Here is an 18,407-nt window from a genome sequence, read left to right as displayed (position 1 = left end):
AATTGTAGACCTGCACAAGGCTGGAATGGGCTAAAAAACAATAGGTAAGCAGCTAGGTGAGAAGGCAACAACTCTTGGCACAATTGTTAGAAAATGGAAGAAACACAAGATGACTGTCAATCGTCCTCGATCTGGGGCACCGTGCAAGATATCAACTTGTGAGGTAAGGATGATTTTGAGAAAGTCAGGAATCAAACCAGAACTACATGGGAAGACCTCGTCAATGACCTGTAAAGAGCTGGGACCAGACTCTCAAACATTACAAATAGTAACACATTACTCAGTCATGGATTAAAATCCTGGAGGGCACGCAAGGTTCCCCTGATCATGCCAGCACATGTCCAGGGCCGTTTAAAGATCGCCAATGACCATCTAGATGATCCAGAAGAGGCATGGGAGGAAGAAGGATGGGTACAACCCCAAGAACTCCGTCCCAACCGTGAAGAATGGTTAGGGAAACATCATACTTTGTGAGTGCTTTTCTGCAAAGGGGACAGGATGACTGTCCCTCAGTAAGCTCATTGAAGATGGGTCGAGGCTGGGTCTTCCAAAATGACAATGACCCGAAACACCGTAAGAAGCATTTCAAGGTCCTGGAGTGGCCTTGCCAGACGCCAGACCTGAACCCAATAGAAAGTTTTTGGAGGGAGCTGAAATTCAATGCTGCTAAGCGACAGCCACGAAAGCTGAAAGATCTAAAGAAGATCTGTATGGAGGAACGGACCAAAATCCCTGCTGCAGTGTGCGCAAACTTAGTCAACAACTACAGGAAACATCTGACCTCTGTAATTGCAAACAAAGGTTTCTGTACCAAATATTACAGCGCACCTGTCAGCAGAATTGCGCTCAGTCAGGTGGGCGCCATTACACTGATTAAAATAATACCTTGGCTGATGAAATCCAACCTGTAATTCTTTATAAATCTTTATTTTCATTTTGGAGATAATGATATGCTCGTGCTCCGGGCGGCCTGTGGGGTGGCTCTATCTGGTGCTCTGCTTACATATTCAGCTATATGCTCTTATCGTAGGTCACTGATCGTTCAGTGACCTATTTTACAAAATGCATCTAGTAGGGTGGGGTTTGGTAAAATAGGAGGCAGGTCTCTGAATGCACAGTAACTAGTCAAAAGAGCATATAGCTGAAAATGTAAGCAGAGCACCACATAGAGCCCACCCCACATGCCGCCCTGAAGAACGAGCATATCATTATCTCCAAACAAAGCAAAGATTACACAAGAACCACAGCACGGATTTCATCAACCAAGTTATCATTTTAATCAGTGTAACGGCGCCCACCTATGGTTAAGTGCACATGTACCATTTTTGAGGCATTTTTTCCGCAAGGAAACGCAGCTTAAAACGCTATGTAATCAGTCCGCCAGGTATTGCAATGATAATCCTGATGAACTGTGCACATAATGCGGAAATTTTCGCTCAGGATTGCGGAAAAAAACGCAGCATGTCAATTGTGCGCGCGTTTCCAGCACAAATTCACAACCATTGACTTTAATTGAACTGCAGCAAATCCGCAGGTACAATAGTTATACCTGCAGATTTGCTGATTCAATTAAAGCAAATGGGCGCATATTCGCGGCGGAAAAGCTGCAGGTGGTACCCGAGTCGGCAGAGGAGGACTACTACTCCCCTCATCCGACCACCGCAGCTGAGGGGAGCAGTAGTCTCCTCAGCCAAGCCAGAATTTACTCGCGGTAAAAAAATAAAAATAATTAAAAAAACAATACTCACCTGTCCTCCAGGTCCTTGGCGATCTGATCAGATCGGTGGTACACTGCCGGGAGCGCACTCGCTCCCAGCCGTGTACTGCACTGCCAGGACCTGATGATCAGCTGAGAGCTCATGTGACCTCACTTTACGGCACCGATGCTTCGTGGGAACATTGTCTAGAATGTCCCCACCAGTACAGGTCCTGAGGTCACCGGGGCTGATCAGCTGATATTCAGCTGATGAACCCCAGTGGCGTCACTCCTGCAGCAGCAATGTACACTGACAGGAGTGATTTTACACTCCTCGTCAGTGTACATTGCTGTCTTCTACAGCAGTGACATCAATGATTGCCGAGGTCACTGCTGTAGAAGTGACCCGGATCGCCGAGGGACAGCCGTGACAGCGGTAATCGTGGACTACGTCATGACAGCGGACAGGTGAGGAATAAGATTGTTTTTTATTTTACGCTTTTTTCAGGAGACAAGAGATTCAAGGACTGAGAGCGCAATAATTTTTTTTTTAAACAGAGTTTTTTATTTCATTAAAATGCTTTATACTGGCCATGTATTTATTGAAAAAGCGGAGACCACTTTACTACGCGGTTAGTAATGGGGGCGTCTATAAGACACCCTCCATTACTAACCTGGGCTTCACTTCAGATGCCAATACAAGGCTGACGTGAACCCCAGCCCCATTACCCCACTTGCCACTGCTACAGGGCAGTGGGAAGAGTGGAGGCTAAGAGCAAGATTTGGCGCATCTTATGGCTGCGTCATTTCTGGGACTGCTGAGGGGTGATATTAGGAGGGGGCTAGTATCCATGGCCCCTTCCATGGCTATTAATATCAGCTCGCAGCTGTCTGTTTAGAATTTTCTGTTTAGATTTTATAGGGGGACCCTACATCAATTTTTTTCTGGTGTCCCTCTGTAATCTAGCCAGTAAAGGCTAAGCAAACATCTGTGGGCTGATATTAATGGCCAGGAACATTTTTGGCTAATGGCCCCTTCCCCGCCTACTAATATCAGCCTCCAGTGATCGGCTTTCCCTCTACTGGTTATAAAAACGACGCGGGAGCCCACAACATTTTTTTTAAAAAAAAATTTAGGCTCGGTGCCCACGATCCGAATGTAGCAGCGCTTTGGACGCATATTACTTGCTGCGTCCAAAACGTTTTACTTTATTGAACACAGGTAAATCCACATGTGTTCACTGAACCATGCGGATTTAGCGTATTCAATACATTCTAGTAGTCAAATTTCTGTTGCAGAGACTAGAATTTGACATGCAGCGGTCCTAAAAGACGCGCTGCAAGTCAGTGTCCACTGGTGATTCGCAGCCTCAGATGCACGCATAGTGGACATGGGATTTCTAGAGAGCCCATCCACTATGCTGTAACATCTGGATGCTGCGGGTTTGACGCTGTAAAAACGCAGCGTCAAACCTGCAGCTGCTCCTGATCGTGGCCACGTATCCAAACTCACCCACAGCATGTCAATTTCTGTAGCGGACAAGCTAGTCTCGGCTGCAGATTATGACCAACTGAAGTGTCATTATATGCGGTAGATTCTCATGTACCGACAAAAGTGCGGCATTAGAAAACCGCGTTTTGGATTAAACAAAAATACTCTGCATCCAAAGCGCTACTGAGTGCTGATCGGGGGGATGTAGCAGCCACCAAAACAGCTGTAAGCGGTTAATTATAGGGACGATGTTTGCCTAATGGCACCTTCCAAGGCTAAAAATAGTTCTCAGCTGCCCCAGAAATAAATTCAATGGGAATGCTTATGAAGACTGGGTGAATGGGATTAGCTGACAGCTAGCTCTTTTGTTTGGTGATGACAAGGTGTCGATCAGACCCTTTCATCACCAAACCTAATTAAAGCAAAGTAAAGAGAGTTAAATAAACACACAGACACAGAGGAAACACTATTTGAAATACAACAGACACATTCTTTAATCATTTAAATTAACCAATATACTCACCCCAGTTCTGACGGTAATCCAAAAAGCAATGTCCCACCAAATAACTTTATTTAGCTCCAAAAAGCATTCACTGTTTTACAAAAATGCTTCAAAAACCCCATAAAAAACAACGCGTTTTTTCAGCAGCGTTTTTCCAGCCAAGGAGATGCAGAAACGCTGCGGAAACATCTGCTTCAAATCCTGAACGTGCGCACATAGTCTGAGAGTGTATGTAGTTTACTGAGCATAATCCTGTGGACAGGGGCTCTTAGGCTGCATGCCCACTATGCCTTTTTCAAGCATTTTTGCCGTGGAATTTCCGCAGCGAAAACGCTTAAAAAACGCTTGGTAATACGTGCCCCATGGTCCCCAATGATCATCTGCATGTGTTATGCACATGCTGTGGAAATTTCCGCTGCGGATTATCATTGCGGAAAAATACGCAGCATATCCATTAATTTTGTGGACACGCAGCGTAATAGCCGCAATTGACTTGCATTGGACTGCGTGACATCCGCATCACTGCATCTGTACATGCGGATATCACACGGTTCAATGTGCGGATGGTACTCAGGTCTGGAGGAGAGGAGACTCTCCTCCAGACTTGGGTACCATAGAACCTGTTAAAAAAAGAATTTAAAATAAAAAATAAAGATTATACTTACCTTCCGATGTCCTCCCGGAGTTTTCTCCGCTCCGTCTGGTCTGCTGTATGGGTCACAGTGTTGTGAAGGACCTGCCATGCAGGGCTGTGGAGTCGGTAAGCCACAGTTGCGACTCCGACTCTGACTCCTTCATAAATGGCCAATTCGTAACAAATTTACTGTTGTAAAATATTAACATCGTGCTTATTCAGTTTCTCACCATCATATAAGTAATCAGACCACTTAGAGCAAAAACTATATTTATTAGAATACAATTAGAATATAGCAAATAACTTTTATAAACTTTTCTAAACTCTTTTAAGGAAATATGCAATAAACACTGTTATGCAGTTAATAAGAAGAAATCTATAAATTTGTCCTCAGAAAAAGTATTGCCTCTGTCAGATCCTCCTTCATGGATGCCCTCAAATCTGATCTAATTATTTTGAGAGCAGAGAACAACCTCTCTACACTAACTTGGGTTGGTGGCAAAGCAGTAACCACTCGGGCAACATCTCTGACAATGTCAGGATACAGAGGAATCGCTTGTTGCACTGTTATTTTTGATGAACGGTCAAATTTCTCAATCTCTTTTGGTGCACATGAAAAATTCTGCTGAAATGTACTGGCTGTGTTCTTTGATGGGGATGACTCTTCTTCTATGCGGGAACGTTTTGCACGGTCCTTGTGATCCAAATATTTTTCAAAATTAAATTCTTCAACAGTTGATGATGAGAGTGAAGATGTGGCAGGACGACCAAATTCTTCTTGTTCCTCCTGACTGTTCTGCAACCCTTTCATCCTTACTGCTATTTCAAACAAAGCTTCTTTTCCTTTAGTTAGCTGTTGATCATCTAGAAGAATCCGATGCATTGGGTCTACATAAACAGCTGCCAAAAGAATGTTATTTTGTAATAGTAGCTCCTCTCTCCGTTTCATTGATGTAGCAATGCCACTTGCAATTAACCCTCCTCTTTGGGACAGGCGAAACATCAGGTTCTTCCACTCCTTTAAGAAAATACCTGGAGTTAAGTCCTCTGCTTGTAATTTTTTAGTCACTGTAAATGGGTGCTCTAGCAATTTTTCCAGCTCAGTCACCTGATTCCACTGACTTTCATTTAGCGTCAGTTGAGGGTTAGCCATGTCTACAAGAAAGGTTTTCAGTTCAACCAAGCGCTGAATCATTAAGTAAGCACTGCCCCATCGTGTGGCTTGATCAATAATTGCCCCTTTTCCAGCACGTCTCTTCAAAATTGAGTCAACTTTAGGGGTTCTGGCAACAGTAGCCAATTTTCTCACCTTGCCAATCAGTGCAGCAGCATGTCCTTCTTGCAGACTGTCTCTTATAGCCAGCTGTAGCGTATGCACAACACAGCGCATGTGATGAATGAAAGAACGTATTGACACAGTTTCAACAAGATCATCTAAACTATCATGTTGCTGTTCATCTGAAGCCACTTCAGTTTGCTCCTCAGTTACAATACTGTGTTCCTCTATTTCAAACATTTCTGTGTCTGTGGACCCAGAATGTTCTTCTAGCTGCTGGTCACCATCATTACTCTCATTCATTAGCTTAATAGTACTTATCATATTTGAAGCATTGTCAGTTAAGACAGAAAGAACTTGCTCTTTTTTAAGTTCATAGTCTTGCAGAACCTTTTCCACCAAGACCTGGAGAAACTCACTGGTGTGATGAGCTTTGGTGTCTTTTACTGCCAATGTCTTGGTAACTATTTCATTTTTGTCACAAACAAATCGGACATTGATGGCAAAATAGTTCACTCTGTGACGTGTGCAGGCATCCATTTTAAGAAACAGAAAGCGTCCCTTGAGAGTTTTTTTAAGTTCTTCCTTTTGTTTAAAAGCTTCTTCGATTACTAATTTTCTAATACTCTCTCTCTCCAGAGAAACACCAAGCTTGCGGGCCATTTCCCCATTCAGACACATAAAAGCTGGTCGTGAAAATAATGAAATAGAACTTGTTATAAAGGATAGTGTACCTATGATCTGTTTTTTAAATGTATCTACTGTCATTGTCACAGTAACTTTGTCACTGACAAAATATCTTGCAACTGATGGCTGCAAAGTTCTCTGCTCCTTTGGCTGGAAGAGCTGGGCACTGGTTCATTGGTTTGGATGCAGTCTTTCTCATCCACTGCTTTCAGTACTTCTGGATGAAAGCGCTGTAAATGTCTCTTTAGATTAGAAGCTCTGGTAGGAGCATTTTTATCTTTGCCTGAATATGCACTGATCTTGGATTCACAGCATTTGTTTTCGTCTGGATCATTTGTCATACACTGACAGACATCATGTTTTCTATCTTGAGTGATGGTGAAAAGTTCAAATACAGCTGATTTAATGTGACGCTTCTTTGACATTCTCAGGTTTTTAATTCAGCATTCACAATCCAAATGACAATTGTTTTTCCTAAAAACAATTGTACAAAATTATTGCCAGGTTGTACAACTGATATAGTGGTCAGTAATACTGTTATTCCTCATGTACTCACAGTTAACTGATGCAAAGTTTGTTGAAAGGATAATACTTCTTACAGTCTTCCTCTTCTGAGTAGCAGCTGTGAGATGCTTGGAAGACGCACACCTAGTAAACATCTAGTCTACAGGAGAAGCTTTACGAAGAATTTGCAACACATTTTCACTTTCAGTTTCATACATTGTAAGTAGGGGGGTTGGGGCAGCATGAGGTTAACCAAGCACAAGATTAGATAAGGGCAGTGGAGAACAGTGACACACAAGAAGTAAGAAATGTCTCTATCTACAGCAGAAGTGCTCATCACTGTTGTTCATAGTTTGATAGAACATATATATTTGAGTAACATTTCTAAAATTCATATGAAAGTTCAATTATGAAATATTAATACATTTTTTTTTAAAGCTGGAGTCGGTACATTTCTACCGACTCCAACCAAAACTAACTCCGACTCCACAGCCCTGCTGCCATGACTTCATTGAGTCATGTGACATGACTCAATAACGTCACCGCAGTTCCTTCACAGCACCGAGAGCCGCCCAAGACACCGGACACAGCAGAGAAAACACAGGGAGGACAAAATTTTTTTTATATTTTTTTATCACCATTCTTATTCTTTTTTTTTTTAACTAACTTGGTCACACTACTATAAATCCATGCCGGTTGCATGGATTTATGCAGTATGAACAAGTTGTCAAGCACTTTCCAAGTGATGCTAAAATTGCCTGGAAAAGCGCTTGATAACCCGCATGCAGAAATGCATGCAAAGACGCTTTACAAACGCTTTTACCTGGCGTGAAAGCAGCATGTAAAAACCGCATGGTTTTTCCTGCCAGACAGAAGCGAAAAAAAAATATGCAGCATTTCTGCATCGTGGGCACAAAGCCTATAAGCTCTGTTTTTCTATTGTATCAAATACTTATTTCAGGCACTAAAAATTTTTTTTTTTTTAAGATTCTGTCACTCACAGTTGAATTGTACCTACGAAAAAAATTACAGATCTCGCCATTCTTAGTAGGTGGGAAAACGTGCAAAGTAGACAGTATGTCAGATATATATTTTCCCTAATATATACACAGTACAGACCAAAAGTTTGGACACACCTCATTTAAAGATTTTTCTATATTTTCATGACTTTGAAAATTGTACATTCACACTGAAGGCATCCAAACTATGAGTTAACACATGTGGAATTATATACTTCACAAAAAAGTGTGAAACAACTGAAAATATGTCTTATATTCTAGGTTCTTCAAAGTAGCCACCTTTTGCTTTGATGACTGCTTTACACACTCTTGGCATTCTCTTGAGGAGCTTCAAGTGGTAGTCAAAGGAAATGGTTTTCACTTAACAGGTGTGCCCTGTCAGGTTTAATAAGTGGGATTTCTTGCCTTATAAATGGGGTTGGGACTATCAGTTGTGTTGTGTAGAAGTCTGGTGGATACACAGCTGATAGTCCTACTGAATAAACTGTTAGAATTTGTATTATGGCAAGAAAAAAAGCAGCTAAGTAAAGAAAAAACATGTGGCCATCATTACTTTAAGAAATGAAGGTCAGTCTGTCCGAAAAATTGGGAAAACTTTGAAAGTGTCCCCAAGTGCAGTTGCAAAAACCATCAAGCACTACAAAGAAACTGGCTCACATGAGGACCGCCCCAGGAAAGGAAGACAAAGAGTCACCTCTGCTTCTGAGGACAAGTTTATCTGAGTCACCAGCCTCAGAAATCGCAGGTTAACAGCAGCTCAGATTAGAGACCAGGTCAATGCCACACAGAGTTCTAGCAGCAGACACATATCTACAACAACTGTTAAGAGGAGACTTTGTGAAGCAGGCCTTCATGGTAAAATAGCTGCTAGGAAACCACTGCTAAGGACAGGCAACAAGCAGAGGAGACTTGTTTGGGCTAAAGAACATAAGGAATGGACATTAGACCAGTGGAAATCTGTGCTTTGGTCTGATGAGTCCAAATTTGAGATCTTTGGTTCCAACCACCATATCTTTGAGCGACGCAGAAAAGGTCAACGGATGGACTCTACATGCCTGGTTCCCACCGTGAAGCATGGAGGAGGAGGTGTGATGGTGTGGGGGTGTTTTGCTGGTGACACTGTTGGGATTTATTCAAAATTGAAGGCATACTGAACCAGCATGGCTACCACAGCATCTTGCAGCGGCATGCTATTCCATCCGGTTTGCGTTTAGTTGGACTATCATTTATTTTTCAACAGGACAATGACCCCAAACACATCTCCAGGCTGTGTAAGGGCTATTTGACCAAGAGGGAGAGTGATTGGGTGCTACGTCAGATGACCTGGCCTCCACAGTCACCAGACCTGAACCCAATCGAGATGGTTTGGGGTGAGCTTGACCGCAGAATGAAGGCAAAAGGGCCAACAAGTGCTAAGCATCTCTGGGAACTCCTTCAAGATTATTGGAAGACCATTTCCGGTGACTACCTCTTGAAGCTCATCAAGAGAATGCCAAGAGTGTGCAAAGCAGTCATCAAAGCAAAAGGTGGCTACTTTGAAGAACCTAGAATATAAGACATTTTCAGTTGTTTCACACTTTTTTGCTAAGTATATAATTCCACATGTGTTAATTCATAGTTTTGATGCCTTCAGTGTGAATGTACAATTTTCAAAGTCATGAAAAAAACAGAAAAATCTTTAAATGAGAAAGTGTATTCAAACTTTTGGTCTGTACAGTACATAAGCACCCCAAACACATCTGGGCATGAGAAAAAACGGGGGGAAAACTACGGGTGCTGTCATGGGTTCAGGAAAAACCGGCTACCGGTAAGTAACCTTGGTGTTTTCCCCTCACCCATGACAGCACACATTGAGAGAATTTTGGAGAACAAGAGCACCCTAGGGAGGGACCACCACCTGAAGTACCCTTCTCCCAAAGGTGAGATCAGAAGAGAATGTATCCAACCTATAGTGCTTGTAGAAGGTGGATGGTGCAGACCAAGTAGCAGCTTTAGAAATCTGGTCAAAAGAGACGTCTACTCTCCGCCCTGGAGGTCGCTACAACTCTGGTGGAATGAGAATTAATACTGTCTGGTGCCAGAACTCCTGTAGATATGTAAGCTAGACAAATGGCCTCCCTAAACCACCTAGAAATAGTCCCCTTTGACACCCTGTGACCTTTCCTACTCCCCTGAAAGGTCAGAAACAAGGAATGGTCCTTCCTCCACTGACTAGTCATGTCTATGTACTGTAGCAAGGCTCTTCTAACATCCAGATTGTGGAATCTAATCTCCCCGGGGTTGTTTGGATTGTTGGAGAATGAGGGAAGCACAATATCTAGATTACAGTGGAATCTGGATACTACTTTAGGAAGGTATGTTGGATCTAGACGTCAGATGATCCGGTCATCAAGATTTTCGGTGTACGGGGGATCAACTAAAGAGCCTGCAGGTCACCAACCCTACAGGCTGATGTTAGGGCCACTAGGAGAATGGTTTTAAGGTTGAGAATCTTTGGAGAGATAACCTGCAGGGGTTCAAATGTGTCGCCAGAGAGTGCGTTTAAGACCAAATTCAGGTCCCAGGGAGGAACTCAGAGTCCGAAATGGTTTAGCTCTGGAATAGGATTTAATGAATCTAGAGACCCACCTGTTCCCCGCCAGGTTGCAATTATAGAGCACCCCTAGAGTGGACACCTGAACTTTAAGGTGTTCCTGTAGCCAACCCCAGGTCACGCCCCTTCTTCAAAAACTCCAAGACATCTTTAATTGGAGGTTTATCTGATAATGGGTAATCTATAAAAGTCAGGAATTTTCCCCAGATTCTGCTATAAATCTTAGTTGTTATCGGTTTTCTACTACCCAGTAGGGTGGAAACTAGACCCGGTGAAAACCCCTTATTACTCAGTAACATCCTCTCAAATTCCAAGCCGCCAGATGGAATCCTTTGGCTTGTGCATGGAATACCGGCCGCTGGATGAGAAGGCCCGGCCTCTCCGGCAGGACCCAGGAATCCGAGACCGACATTAGATGAAGCAGGGAGAACCAGGGAGTCTTTATGGCCAAAAAGGGGCTATTAGAATTATCCTTGCCCCCTCCTCCCAAATTTTCCTCACAACTGCCGGATTCATTACTATCGGTAGAAAAGAATAGGCTTTCCTGAACTTCCACGGAACCTGGAGAGCATCTACAGCAAAGGGATTCCCTGTCAGGTCTAGTGAACAGAATATCTCCACCTTCCTGTTTGCCCTGGTGGTGAGCAAATCTATGCCTGATGACCCCCATAGTCTTCCAGCAGATTATCCAACTATCCGGTTTAGGGCCCACTATCCTTGTTTAAAAGTGTGGCGACTGAGAAAATCTGCCTTTTTCTACCCCCTGGATGTAAAGAGCACTGAGGGATGGGAGATGCTGTTTCGCTAGTAGCAGGATTCTGTTTGCCACTACCATCAGCGAGCGTGATCTTGTTCCTCCCTGGTGATTTATGTAAGCCACTGTTGTCAGATTGTCGGACCCGATCTGGACATGGTGACCATGAATGTGGGGAAGGAAGTCTATCAGGGTTTTCTCCACTACCCAAAGTTCTTTTAGGTTCGATGATGCCCCTATTTCGTGACATAACCAGAGCCCCTGAACTGAGATTTCTGCCAGATGACCCCCCTAGCCAGAGGCACTCGCATCTGTTGTGATTATATGGTCGACTGGTCTGGACCACAGCCAGCCTGAGGTCAGATTTTCCCTGTTTGTCCACCATGAGAGGGAGTCTACCGTCTCTTAGGGTATGTGCCCACGCTGCGGAAATGAAGCAGAAATTTTCTGCTTCATTTCTGCATGTCCTCTCCCGGATAAACGCATGCGGAATTCCGCACGCATTTATCGTGCGTTTATCGCGCTATTTCCACATGCGGAATTGCCTTGCGTTTCTTATTGCACTGCAAAGGCAATTCCGCTTGCGGAAACGCAAAATTAATGAACATGCTGCGGATTTTTCCCCGCAGCAAAAACGCTGAGGAAAAATCCACAGCATGGGCATTGAACTTGCGTAATCACATTGGGGGCCATGGGGGGCGGATAACATAGCGTTTCACAAGCGTTTAAGCTGCGGAAATGCCGCAGAATATCAGCTTGAAAAACGCTACGTGGGCACATACCCTAAGGAAAGAGATAGTCTTTTTTCTAAATGTCCGTTGAAGGATTTTAGTGCTGACAGGACCTCAAACTGAAGAAGCCTCATATGACCTTGGGCCCATTTGACGGCTGGGAGACAGGACGTCATGAAGCCCAGCAGGGACATTGCTCCTCTCAAGGACATCACTGGAGACAATTTGTGACCAAATTGATTATTTTGAAAACCTTGTCTTCCGGGAGGAAGCAGGCTTGGAGTTGAGAAATTAGGGTCAAGCCCAGAAAAAATTGAGTCCTTGAGGGGGTTAGTATTGATTTTTGAGCATTTATCAACCATCCCAGCTGATGTAAAATCACCTTGACATCTAGAAGTTGAGAGGAATAGTGGTCTTCTGATCTCCCTATTACCAAAAAGTCATCTTAGTAGGGAACAATAACTAAGTTTTTGATTCGGAGAAAAGCTGTCACCTCTGCTATCACCTTTGTAAACACTATCGGAGCCATCGAGAGACCAAAAGGTAGGGCAGTAAATTGGAAATGTCTCAGTTCCCCCTGAATGAATAGTAACATATTAACATAGTCTTCCTACAACTTTAAAAACTAAGTCAATCTAGTTCAACCCATAGCCTAACATGTTGATCCAGAGGGAGGCAAAAAAAAAAAAACCATGTGGCAAACACTAAGCTCCACATTGGGGAAAAAAATTCCCATACGGCAATCAGACTAGTTCCCGGGATCAACGCCCTATCAAGGAATCTAGTATATATAACCTGTAATATTATACTTTCCAAGAAAGGCATCCATGCCCTTCTTAAATTTTAGTAGTGAATCACTCATTACAACATCATGCGGCAAAGAGTTCCATAGTCTCACTGCTCTTACAGTAAAGAATCTGCGTCTGTGATTATGATTAAACCTTCTTTCCTCCAGACGTAGAAGATGCCCCCTTGTCCCCATCTCTGGCCTCAGAGTAAAAAGATCAGTAGAAAGGTCTTTGTACTGTCCCCTCATATACTTGTACATAGTAATAAGATCACCCCTAAGCCTTCGTTTTTCCAAAGTAAATAACCCAAAGTGTAATAACCTGTCTTGGTATTGCAGACCCCCCAGTCCTCTAATAACCTTGGTCGTTCTTCTCTGCACCCGCTCTAGTTCAGCTATGTCTTTCTTATACACTGGAGACCAGAACTGTAAACAGTATTCTAAGTGTGGTCGCACTAGTGCCTTGTATAGAGGTAAAATTATGGTCTCCTCATGAGCATCTATGCCTCTTAATACATCCCATTATTTTATTTGCCTTTGCAGCAGCTGCCTGACACTGGCCACCGAACGTGAGCTTGTCGTCCACCAATACACCCAGGTCTTTTTTCAGTGACAGTTTTGCCCAGTGTTTTACAATTAAGCATATAATTATACATTTTATTTCCTCTACCCAAGTGCATTACCTTACATTTATCCCCATTAAAGCTCATTTGCCATTTATCAGCTCAAGCTTCTAGTTTACATAGATCCTCCTACAATATAAAATAGTCTTCCTCTGTATTGATTACCCTGCAGAGTTTAGTGTCATCTGCAAATATTGAAATACTACTCTGTATGCCCCCTACAAGGTCATTAATAAATATGTTAAAAAGAAGGGGGCCCAATACTGACCCCTGTGGTACCCCACTGTTAACTGAGACCCAGTCTGTTTTCCATTAATAACCACCCTTTGTTTCCTATCACTGAGACAATTCTTAACCCACATATATATATTTTCCCCTATCCCCATTGTTCTCATTTTATGTATTAACCTTTTGTGTGGAACCGTATCAAAAGCTTTTGACAAGTCCATCTAGACAACATCCACTGCATTTCCTTGGGACAGTCCAGAACTTACCCCCAACTCGTATATTTGATATGCGATCTGGCCTGTTGGTTCATATTAGGTCTAGCAGTGGCCCCCTTGTTGGGTCCTGAGCCAGTTGTGAAAGGTAATTGTCTCTCATAGTTGTCAAAAACCTATTACCTTTGCTTGAACTACAGGTTTCTGTTCCCCAATGTATTTCAGAGTAGTTAAAGTCCCCCATAATAACGACTTTTCTCCGCTACTTCCATTATTTTTGTAGACTTCTAACAAACCCCTATCAGTAATTTATTATTTTTTCCCCCTCCCCTTATCTCCACCCACAGGGACTCTACATTTCCATTAGATTCACATATATTCTCATGCAAGATGGGTTTTAAGGATGATTTTACATATAAACACACACCCCCCCCTCGCTTGTTTGTACGGTCATTTCTGAACAGACTATAGCCCTTTAAATTAACTGCCCAGTCATGGCTCTCGTCGAGCCATGTCTCGGATATCCCCACCATGTCATACAATTAATTTTGTTGGAAAATAATTCCTCCATTTTGTTGGTGAGGCTTCTAGCATAAGTGTACATGCATTTTATGTATCTCTCTGTACCTCTATTCCTTCTTACTATATTGACTGCTCTAAGCCCACCCCCAATTTCTTTATTTGTGCCCAGGTCACTATCTGCACTATCTTCCCCACCTATAAAATGAATACCCCCTCCCCCCCAATCCGTAGTTTAAACACTGCTCCAACCTTCTAGCACAGCTGCACCCTCCCCATTGAGGTGCAGCCCGTCCCTAGCGTACAACCTGTAGCCAACTGAGAAGTCGGCCCAGTTCTCCAGGAACCCAAATCCCTCCTTTCTACACCAATTCCTGAGACACTTATTTATCTCCCTAATCTCCCGTTGCCTCTTTGGAGTGGCACGTGGTACAGGCAGTATTTCAGAGAATACCACCTTGGAGGTCCTTAACTTTAAGCTTGAGGCCTAATTCCCTGAAATCATCTTTAAGGACCTTCCACCTACCTCTAATTTGGTCATTTGTGCCAATGTGCAACACGACCCTCCCAGTAATCTGTCAACCCGATCAGCGATGTGCCGGACTCGAGCGCCTGGTAGCACACTGTTCGACGATCTCTGTCTTTGTGACAGATTGCCCTATCAGTTGCACTAATAATTGAGTCACCCACTACTAGCACCTGCCTGGCCTGCCCTGTTCTCCTATTTCCCCCCTTACTGGAGCTGACACTCCTCCGGCTTTCAGAGGACAAGCCTTGCTGCGGAAGTGCTACCCCTGTACTGACACCGCCCTCATCTGCCAACTTTGCAAACTTTTTGGGGTGTGTCAGATCAGGACTAGACTCCCTGGCACTCTTCCCTCTACACCCCCTTCTGTTACTCAGCTAGCTGCCTATTAGGCAACCATTGGTACTTCTGGTAGTCTGGATGGATTGGGACGTGATAATAGGCATCTTTTATGTAGATCAGTGCTATGAAACAATTGTGGTGTAGGAGTTTTACTGCAGAGTTCTCTGATTTCATTTTGAAAGTCTGGTTCTCTATCAGCTGAATTAGGCTCTTGAGGTTGATTATGGTCCTTAAGGACCCATTTGTTTTTTTTATCACAAATAGGGGGGAATAAAATACCCTTTCCCTTTGTGAATCCGGAACTTTGTGAAGGACCAGTTTCTTTACTAAATCTAGTATCTCCGACTCTAGGGCGATCTGTTCCTCCCTGGACTTCCTCCTAGGGATGAACATTACAGTTCAGTGAGGGATCTGACCGAAGCGCATCTTTAGGCCACTCTTAACAATACTCAACACCCAGGGATTTGATGTAATGGCCTCCCAAGCTGGGATAAAATGGGACAGCCTTCCACAGACATCTAGCCTGGCGTCATTGGGAAGATTTTTTAGTACTGGAGGATGGTCCTCCAAACATATAAGCAGACTTTTTTTTTAGATCTGGGCTCCCATCTTTTTCTTTCTGCTGGAGGGCAACCCCGGTTAAATATCTTTATCCGAAAGCAAGATCTTTTTGTGTCCCCGTGAACCCTGGGAAACTTCTGTCGCCAGCCTTCTCCAAAACCTCATCCAGTTTTTGGCCGAATAAGAGTTTGCAGTCACAAGGGAGGGAACATAACTTCTATTTTGACTGCAGGTCTCCTGGGCAACCCTTGAGCCACAGGGCTCGTCTGGCAGCATTAGACAAGTTTGTAGATTTGGCAGAGAGTTTAACAATCTGCGAGGAGTCAGCAAGGAAAGCTGACGCTGCCTGCATTAAAGGTAGATTTGAGAGGATTTTCTCTCTAGGGAACTTTTTATCCTTGAGCTGGTCTTCTAAGTGTTGAAGCCACACCATGAGTGACCTAGCAACACAAGTGCCAGCTACCGCTGGCTTCAGGCCCCCTGCCGCAGCTTCCCAGGTGTGACGTAGGAAGGAGTCTGCCTTTTTATCTAGAGCATCCTTTAGAATGCCCGAATCTTCCAGCGGTAGAGATGATTTTTTGGATGATCGGGCCACAGACCAGTCAACTTTAGGAATTTTATCCCAAGATCCAGAGACACTATCCTTGAAGAGGTACGTACCACCTTTTAGAGGATGAGGGTAACGGTCCCGATTTTCAGGCTTCTTCCATTCCCAGTCTATAAGGGTCTGAATTTTAGGGTTCACCGGAAAGGAAAGTCTTTTTTTTCCTCCAGGCCTGCGAACATAATGTCTTCCAGGGATCTGGCTGCTTTCACCTCCCATAATCCCATGGTTGATCTGACGGCTCTGACCAACTAGTCCGTACCCTCAATAGGTTAACAGGGCCTACTATTATCTGATGAAGAGGAGGATGATCAATCACTGAGACATGGATCCTCCGACTGGGAGGATGAATCATAGTCGTAGGAGATATCCTTATGGGATCTCTTCTTCCCTTTCAGGGAATCTTGTACCTCTGTATGGATTATGGACCTCAGATTAGATGCAAAATCCTGAGTACTCTCCGCTATGATTCTGTTAATACAGCTTGTACAAAGATGTTTCTGCCAATCTATGGAAAGGGGAATTTGGCATAAGGCACAAACCCTGTGCTTCTGTTTGGCGCTACTCTTCTTAGGCTCCAGATTTGGAGGCTGTGGCGGAACATAAAATGAATCCCTTCTGGATAGCCCTGAAGCATCTGACACTTTACTCCTCCGGCTGCCGCTACGGGTGCTTGAGAGGCTGTATGTGTGAGAGGCGTCAGACTGTTTCTTGCGCTGGCATTGCTGAGGTGGAGGGGTCAGCTGCTGCTGTTTCTGACTGTCCTGGTCTGCCATAGCTGATACACCATGAGCTTGAGCATAAGCTGCGTTTGTGAGGAGACCCTCCTCACCTTAAATAGGGAACATCCAGAACCTCCTCCGATTCAAGTGCCCCACCCCCACGTCCTGATGCCCACCGGCCGAGGTTTAAAAAAACGTCCGGCAAGCACTTACAGGGCGCCGCCATGTTGGATCCGGGCGCAGCCCCCGAATGCCACTGGGCACGCCTCTCACAGCGTGCACCGCGCCGTGATGTCAGGAGGGTCACACCCGGAAGAAGCTGCTCCAAGCATGCGGCCAGCAAAGAGATGCGACAGGGGTAGGACGGCGCAGCGGTCTGCGGGGAGCCCTCCTCACCACCTGCGCACGCTCAGACACTGCCCCAGGGAACCGTGGACGGCGCTTCTGGAGCCTGGAACCCGATGCACAGGCTGGCGCCCATTCTTCCACACCGGAACAAACCCAGGTACAGCATTATTTTAGAGCAAAGACAGGTTCCCATCAAGGACAGGAAACCAACTGAAGCGAGGGAGAGGTATTGCCCTTTTATTTCAGATGTTTTTTTGTCCTTGGTGGGGTGGATCCCTCTCTCAAGGTGTGCTGTCATGAGTGAGGGGAAAATATATATAAAAAGGACACCTTTACTAAACATACACTGCTCAAAAAAATAAAAAGTGAACACTTAAAACAACAGAATATAACGTCAAGTAAACCAAACTTCTATGAATTCAAACTGTCCACTTAGGAAGCAACACTGATTGACAATCAATTTGACAAGCTGTTGTGCAAATGGAATAGACAATAGATGGAAATTATTGGCAATCAAGACACACAATAAAGGAGTGGTTCTGCAGGTGGGGACAACAGACCACATCTCAGTACCAATGCTTTCTGGCTGATGTTTTGGTCACTTTTGAAGGTTGGCCGTGTTTTCACACTCGTGGTAGCATGAGAAGGTCTCTACAACCCACAGAAGTTGCTCAGGTAGTGCAGCTCATCCATGATGGCACATCAATGCGAGCTGTGGCAAGAAGGTTTGCTGTGTCTGTCAGAGTAGTGTCCAGAGGCTGGAGGCACTACCAGGAGACAGGCCAGTACACCAGGAGACGTGAAGGGGGCCATAGGAGGGCAACAACCTAGCAGCAGGAAAGCTACCTCCACCTTTGTGCAAGGAGGAATAGGATGAGCACTGCCAGAGGCCTGCAAAATTACCTTCAGCAGGCCACAAATGTGTATGTGTCTGCACAAACGGTTAGAAACCGACTCCATGAGGGTGGTATGAGGGCCCGACGTCCACAGATGGGGGTTGTGCTCACAGCCCAACACCATGCAGGACGCTTGACATTAGCCACAGAA

The 18,407-nt window shown here is 44.3% G+C and overlaps 1 protein-coding gene across 2 annotated transcripts in view; it reads right to left on the bottom strand.

Moving 5' to 3' along the window:
• The window catches only part of ILRUN (inflammation and lipid regulator with UBA-like and NBR1-like domains), a 199,160-nt gene that overhangs the window by 114,574 nt on the left and 66,179 nt on the right, over positions 1–18,407 (bottom strand). The window lies entirely within an intron of this gene.

Source organism: Phyllobates terribilis, unplaced genomic scaffold (assembly GCF_046119375.1).
Source record: "Phyllobates terribilis strain yellow unplaced genomic scaffold, ASM4611937v1 Scaffold_2__4_contigs__length_985480577, whole genome shotgun sequence".
Classification (NCBI taxonomy): Eukaryota; Metazoa; Chordata; class Amphibia; order Anura; family Dendrobatidae; genus Phyllobates; species Phyllobates terribilis.
Note: the sequence above shows the minus strand (reverse complement) of the source record. Positions and strands in the feature narration are given on the sequence as shown.